We start from the raw sequence: 7888 nt of genomic DNA on the forward strand, positions 1-7888 counted from the left end.
CAGCCCTGCAGCCTGCCCTTCTTCTTCCCCTACTGTCAAAACTGAAGAAGGGAGAGGTGACGAACTGGAAAGGCACGGCCAAGACTTGGGAGCGAGAATTCAGAGCACTCCTGCTGCGCTTCAAAGTGCTGTTACGGCTGCTGCTTGTTAGCAGGAATTCGGATACGGCCCCCAACCCAGGTATGAGCAAAGGAGACAGAGGACCCTGCAGCCTGCCCTTCTTCTTCCCCTACTGTCAAAACTGAAGAAGGGAGAGGTGACGAACTGGAAAGGCACGGCCAAGACTTGGGAGCGAGAATTCAGAGCACTCCTGCTGCGCTTCAAAGTGCTGTTACGGCTGCTGCTTGTTAGCAGGAATTCGGATACGGCCCCCAACCCAGGTATGAGCAAAGGAGACAGAGGAATAGGTGTGCTTTCTGCAGAGACCTCAGGTCCTGCTCCTTTGCTGTATCAGTTGGCAAGCACAAGGTACAGAAACATCCATGGCTAAGAGCAAAGGCTGAAATCCAGGTTCATCTGGCTGTGATCTACGAGATTCTTCGCTATGAAGCGTGGCCAAAGCACTATTTTGTTCGAGAGTTAAAAGGAAAGGGGATTTCTTCGTATGGAAGAGGACCAGGAAACTGAACTTGGACTTGACTCAGATCTCCCTCCTTTCTCATACGGGTTTCTCTCCGCAAGGAGGGGGTGGCGGTGGGCCTGAATATTCCCCAAATATGACTTCCCTTTTCTCCACAAGTAATTTATCGCAAAGAAGGCCTGAAGTCCCTGCAGCCTTCTACAAATATGACACATTCTGGAGCTTCGGGCTTCTCCCCGTTTCTTTGTTTCTCCGTATCAATTCAGCCTGTTCACAACCTGCACTGAGGTCTGTCAAGATGGATGTACCCACTCCCCCCCACGCACGGCAGCTGGTGATGTCTGTGTATATGCTTGGTGACACGCCATCACTGAACAGTTTTCCAGCAGCAAGTCCCACATCAGCGCCCGAAAGTCTATTTAGTTTGCAAGCCTAAAAACCTGGCACATGCCTTTACAGTCTGAAACACCACTGCACTATTTACATTCCTTGAAAGAACCACAGAAACATTTATCACTATATGGTCGAGCTTTACTAGTCACATACCAGCACTGGCATCCCGCAGAAGGACTGCATCACAAACAAGCTCCTACCTCAAGTACCTTTGGGGTATTCAGCATGTTGTGGCTTCGCTTAGTTTCTGACCAAAAAAGAGAACACCTTCTTCAATCACGCTGTGGAAACATTTTCCTCACAGCCGAACTTCAGAAATATTCACCACCCGATACTGAGGTTGGTTTTTCTAAGAGCTAAGGATCATAAAGTAGCCACTTGTTTAAACAAGAGGTCGTTATCCATCAGCTCCAGGGTTCAGTGCAAACTTCTAAGCAAAGAGCAATTTGAAAATAGAGCTGTTAAAGCACTAACAGTAATTTAGAGTAGTTTCTGTTTTACTGATTTTTCTGGCTAAGATTCTTGAGCTATCAAATTAGCATCTGGATATCTTGTTGAAGGTTGCGAAGTCAATAATCTAACAGGTTCATTTTGTTTCTCTTTACTGCCACAATGGTGTGATTTCATTGATACTTAGACCTGAAGGCAAAGGACACAAGGACAACGCCCCACGGCAGATGCCAGGCCCCTGTTTAGCGTGTCATACAGCACAGTCCAACAGATGAGAGTTGAGGCACACCAATGAGAAGGAACCCTTTCTACTCCAGATGTCATAATACCAAAGGTTTAATATTAACTTACTCATCCATAACTCAATTATATAAAGGGAGATTTTTCAAAGGCACAAAGTTAGCAAGAGATTAAGTGAGGGTTTGACCAAAACCTTTAAAAGCCTTGTTACCACACAGTTCACCTGCATCGTAACTGGAAGCTTTTCAGGACCAACAATGGTAGCAAATTACAACATTTGTTATTTAATGTGCTCTATTCACTCTCTGCAGAGAAATCTGCTTAACCCAATATCAACCTCCTCAGTCTCTCTACCTTCATCCACCCAACATGGTAAGCAGGGCAGCAATTCCACACCCTTCCCTTCCCTCCCTCTCCTTCACCTCTGGACAGCACATCATTGTCAGCACTGGTTTGTGCTGCGCTCAGCACTCCACACTGCCAGACTGGTCAAACCCGCAGATGGAAGGAAAGATGCCTTTCCATCCCCACTTCTGGGAAGACGCAGATGTGGTAGGAAAAGCCCTGCAAACTCCCATCATTCCTTTTGAAACCCGAGAAGAGATGAGCAGCACATTTGAAATTAATTACAGCGAAATCTACTGCATTGTTCTCTCCTCCCCTTCCTTTTTCCCCTGACCCCCTCATCGCAAAGCTTTCACTGAAACCTCTGTGGCATATTTTCCTGAAGTTGCTGGGGCCAAAACAGTACAGCTGAGACATTCACAGAAGTCAAAGAAAGTGCAGAGCCAGGTTAGTGCACAGGGGTACAATAGTTCCTTAAGAGCGAGCATCAACCCCGCCGCCACCCCCCTTCTCTCAAACCTTCCGTCTCTAATGAACCTTTGGTGTCTGTCCACAAAAAACAAACATCAATCAGGCAACAGGCTGTTCCTTTTCCCCTGTTGCTAGTCTGAAATAACAGTCATCCCCCGCTGGGCTGGGAACGCCACTTCCCTCTCCAGCATACATACGGGATAATAAGGGGGAGGTGAAGGAGGGAGGAAAACCCGCTCTGAGGTGCCAGAATACACAGCGAGCCGTGCCTTTCGGAGCCAGAGAAAACTTGGGAACACAACAGCTTTTGATTCCTCCTGCCCCACTGGGCACGTTAATTATTTAATAGTTGGCTTGTGAATTGGTGCTGGTGGTAGGAACAGGGTGGAAGGGAAATCAGGCTTTTCCCCGCTGCCCCAGTCCCTCCTTGAGCTGGCAGAATAGCGTGTGTGCGAGGCTTCGGGCACGCCTGGGAGCCTGCTCCGAGCTGCATCCTCCCTCCGCCGTTCTCACAAGACCCTCCTTGTTGGCTGTGACCACAGCAGCTACAGACAGCATGGGACAGCCTCTGGATCAAATGAGTTATGGGGCAAAGAAAAGCACCCTGCCTGCTCTCTGTTTGGAGGCTGATTTTTTTCAGGGATTATGCTTGGGGGAAGGGCATTTCAGAGTTTATACTGGATTTCGACAGAGTTGGAAACAGAGCTGCAAATCAAACAGAGATCAGCTCACGATTTGCAAGCAGGGCTTTCTAGGTGTCTGAAGCAACACTTTGGAAGGAGCATGGGGAAAAGTAGAATGTAACTACATCTCATTTGGATGGAGAGGACTCACAGATGTTAGGAATATTTTTGATCAACAGCTTTCCTGGCAGTGCTTGTGGTGGAATCCACAACCTTGACGGCTAGCTGAGTAAGAAAGTGCTGGCAAGCTCCTGTCTGCATGCAGGCAATTTGCAATGCTGCCAGTCAATATTTCAGTGAAAACAAAATTGCAGGGATCATATTAAAAGAGGGGAAAAGGGAAAATAAAACAAAACAAAAACCAGCCTTCTCTTTAAGAGAAACTCTGATGTGACCCAATGGAAAAGACTCTCCCAAATCAAACCACACTCTTTTTTTAAAATTAACACACTGTGATGGGAGTCCTGCCGTGAGCACGTGAAGGCAAGCCCGCCAGCAGCAGCAGACTCAGCAAGAGGTGGCTTTGCACAGGGACACCTGGGTGGCATGTTTAGTACAGGCCTGCAGGAAATGATGCAGAAAGAGGCTTATAGTTGTGTCCATTTGGAGGAGGAAATGCATCCAGCAGGCACAGGTCTGAGCCAAAAACCTGGACCTCATCCTCTTCAACTGCTGGGAGAAGGGAAGGGAAGGGATGGGAGGAAAGGAGAGATTCTGCAGCAATATTTCCAAATTTGGGTCGGAATGTAGCTATGCTGGCTTATTCTTAGGTTAAAACAATGGCATTCTTTGGGGGAGTCAGCAAGTAGTGTAGCCCAGGCAGCATTTCTCACTGGATCAGTCTCGAGATGACTGACACAGGCTCTCGGGGCATCTAAGCTCCTGGTAGAGCTCACATCACCACCTGGAGTATCTTTAGAGCATCCGCCAATTACTCTTACCTGCATGGCTTGCAAAAGGGTGCTCTGCTGCCCACTGCTCCTGGAGTTGGGCCCTTTTCTGCCCTCGCCTCAGGACTAAGCTTGGCTGACTAGGCTGCTGCTGCTGTCAGTGGGGAGTCTTCAGATGCTTGCTTAAGGCTTTACAGCATTTACTGTTGGGATGACATAAAGGGTCCAGAAACTGGCCCTGACACAAAAATATTTCAGACCAAAAGGTACATTATGCTCAGAGAATTTCTTTGTTGATCCAATGAAAGGTATAAAATAATCTACTCCACTTTGGTTTTTAAATCGATCAGTGCAGAATGTAATAGACAAATTCTAGTTGTTGGTTTCAGGTTTCTATCTCAGTTTTAAAGAGGGGTTTAATAATAAAAATAATGACAATGCTCATTATTGCATAAACATCCAATGATCACACTGTAAATATCTTCCCCCAGCCATTAAGCCTGTATTACGCCAGGTTGTCTCTGCGAGCTTGCCCTGTGAGCGCCTCTCGCTGCGCCCAGAGAAGGCCAGCCACCAAGCAAGAACTGGCTGGGGACAGCATAGCTGTCTGGAAGCCAAATTGCATAGTACAGAGAAAATTAAAATGTTAGCTGCTTCATCCAAGGAGGCCGGCCCCTTTCTGCCACCCTGCTTGGTGGATAGCTTCCCAGGGAGCAGGCTTTGGCTTTGCTTTTGCAGTTTAAAATTCATGAGTCAATGCAATTTGAGGTGGGTTTGCAAACTCTGATGCGACCTTTGTCAATGCCGCCTGGTCCTACGCTTCCCAAGTTGTCACAAGGACAGGGACTCGTGGGCCTGAAGAGACAAACTCCTCTTCCACAGGTTTCATACCACGAGACAGGGAGCATTCAGGAGACAGATCTCTCTCAAAACTGGATCATCAATAAATGGAAGTACAGAACAAACTAAGCAGACAGCAGCAGCAGATGCAGGTTGGTGGATGTCTGAGTATTTCCAAACCTCACTCCAGCTGAGACTTAAATAGGCTCCTTTATGCAAAACGGGAGAGGGAGCGGAATTGAAGGAAACTGGCAATTACACAATTTTATTTCCCTCCTAGCCCATTCGCTTTTCATCAGGTGGCTCTGTACTTGCATAGGAAAGGCACTCCTGAGTGCTGCATTAAGTACAAAGCCAGCTTGATACTTTCCTTTCACTGGGAGGAAGTCTCCATGTGCTTTTCTGGATGCAGTGGAAAAGCACAGTGAATACATTATTTGATATTATTTTGAAAGCACCAGGAGCGCCCGAGAAACAGGGACTTTTTAGGCTGCATCATCCCTCTTTTCCAAGGCTGCAACCTCTCCTGAACATGACGGTGCTCAGAAACAGATGCCAGGGTCTAAGTTTAACCCCATACCAGGATTTATCTGTACAGATCCATCTGCAATCATCTCCTTCCTCATCTTTTAAAACAAACAAATCCTCCTTTCTGTGAGCTCCACCCAAACTGTAGCGGGCTGACTGGCAAAGAACCCACCTCCTCGCAGTGCTGGATGATGTGCCTGGGTGCAACTGGGCTTTCTCAGCTCTGCCATTCACCTTGCGGATACCTTTTAAGACTCTCTCTCCAACAGGGCAAAACATTGACGTCCACTTCACTGGAGAGAGATCTGGAAGTCTGACTATTCCCTTATGGATAAGTCTTAAAGAATTTATTAGTGATGAAACCAATATGTTTCTTCAGAAACTTAATAGGGTTCTATAAAAATTTCTTCAATAACTTTTAAAATTTAATGGCAAATGAGAACCTTTCCATAGGCTTTTTGAACTGTCCGACAGAATCCCAGAGCGGGGATATAATTCTGCAATAAATTTTGCAGGTCAGTTAAAAAAAAAAAAAAAAAGAAAGCTTTTAATTTCCTATTACCTCCTGTAAGACTTGGCCATCAATTTAAAACAAATAAATGAACTAAAAGCACTGCAGTCACTTTTCTGTCCCAGCAATTTACAAGAAAATATTTACTGTTTGGAAAAAAACCCTGAAAACCTAGAACAAGTATCCTTTTCAGAAACACAGACACACAAACACTATGCCAAGTCCTGCTCTCTTACCCACTGGTGTAAACCCAAAGAAACCCAGTGAAGTCAATGGAGCCAGTATGGCTTTAGCCGGCTGAAGCGAGCCCGGGAGCTGGGGCTGAGGGCACAGAGCAGCAGAGGAAAGCCTCACGCTGCGAGTCCCCAGGCAGCTCGGCAGCAACACGAACAGGCTCCATGGGGAACCGTGTTCAGCCCTTGGTAGCAGGAAGGACGGTCAGCGAAGCAAGGAGGGGAGAGAAGTGGCGAGCGCACGCATGCACAGCCTGCACAGTTATTAAAGGAGAAAAAGGCAGGAACCCTGTGGGCTGAAAGCAAGCCTGAACCTGGCCTCCCTCCTCCCCTCCCATGGGACAGGACCAGAGAGCCGCACCACTTACAGCAGTGATTTCAAATGAACCTAATATGAAAAAACGCTGAACCAAACAACAAAACATAAAACAAAAAACCCCCATACGCACAGCATGACCTACTACTGCTCGCCACACAGGCTGATTGGGACAGCAGGGTCCTGCTCATCGGCCACATCCCCGTCCTAGGAGGAAAGCCTTGCTCTTTGGAGGGGCGCAGAGAGGAGAGGGAGAAGCAGTGAGATGCTGACGCATCCTCTTTTCCTGAAGTCTCAGCTGCTGGGGCCTCGCTGGGACTTACAGACCGCACCATCGAGTAACCAGATCCATTTGCAATTAAACAGCACGCCCTGGTTTCATTGATCACTCCCATTGATTGCCCAGAAGGAAACACAAGCCGACCCGGGGTCAGATCCACCTACCCCCTGCACCAGCCTTCTCACCCCCCACTGCCCTGTCAAATTACTTCTCGCTCCCCAGGCTGCCCTGTTTAATGCTGGTGACCTGCACCGAGCGCAGGGTTACTGTGTCCGCAGGAGTCCCCAAGGGGCTGTTACACACACAGGAGAGCTGCCTGTCGGTAACCTGCCAAACAGCTTCACCAAAACAGAAACACAGAGCATGGGTTGGACGGTGGCCCAGAAAGGAGCATCGGAGAGCTTAAAAAAATAACACAAGCCTAGGCTGTGCATGGCACAGCACACACCTCTAGCACGAGTCAAGGGGGGCTGCAGAGAAGGAGGATGCTCCTTCACGAGGAGCAAACCTGATTTAAATAGGGACGTGGTGGCCACAGCACGCTCAGACCTGTGCTGGAGCTCCTGACACCTCCCCTCGCCCTGCACCGCAGCAGTGGCCCATATGAAGAGAGAATCAGGTTTACTTCCAATGTTTAATTTTCTAAGAAACCGAAGCTTTACAAAACCTGACATGAATAAAACATGTCTCTGAGGTATTTTAAAAGCAGACTCGAGAAGACCTGACAGCTTTGTGGGGGTTGCAACTGCTGCTCTTAACATCACCGCCCTACAGCATCCTTCTGGTGCGGAGACACAGCCTGTACCAGCACCCGGCAATCAGGGACAGCAGCAGGGAACGGCGCCAAGACTTACTGCCCTGGCTTTTGCTACAAGAAAACAGATAAGCAAGCTATAAACAAGGAGTAAAAACACAGTATCTTTCAAACATCCTTTAAAAGTTTAGGCAATGTAAACTACTACATACATTTGGAAGGAATTTCTTCTTTTTCTTTCTGGTTTACAGTTTGATTGTCCTTTTATCTACTTTCACACAAACCAAGAAAAGCTAGAATGTGCCTACTCAATCAATACGAGTTTGTGCTGGCCCATGCAGGATAAATATTATTTTAGTTTTATAGTTTATTTT

This window comes from Buceros rhinoceros, unplaced genomic scaffold (genome assembly GCF_000710305.1).
Source record: "Buceros rhinoceros silvestris isolate BGI_N320 unplaced genomic scaffold, ASM71030v1 scaffold9125, whole genome shotgun sequence".
In the NCBI taxonomy this organism is placed as follows: Eukaryota; Metazoa; Chordata; class Aves; order Bucerotiformes; family Bucerotidae; genus Buceros; species Buceros rhinoceros.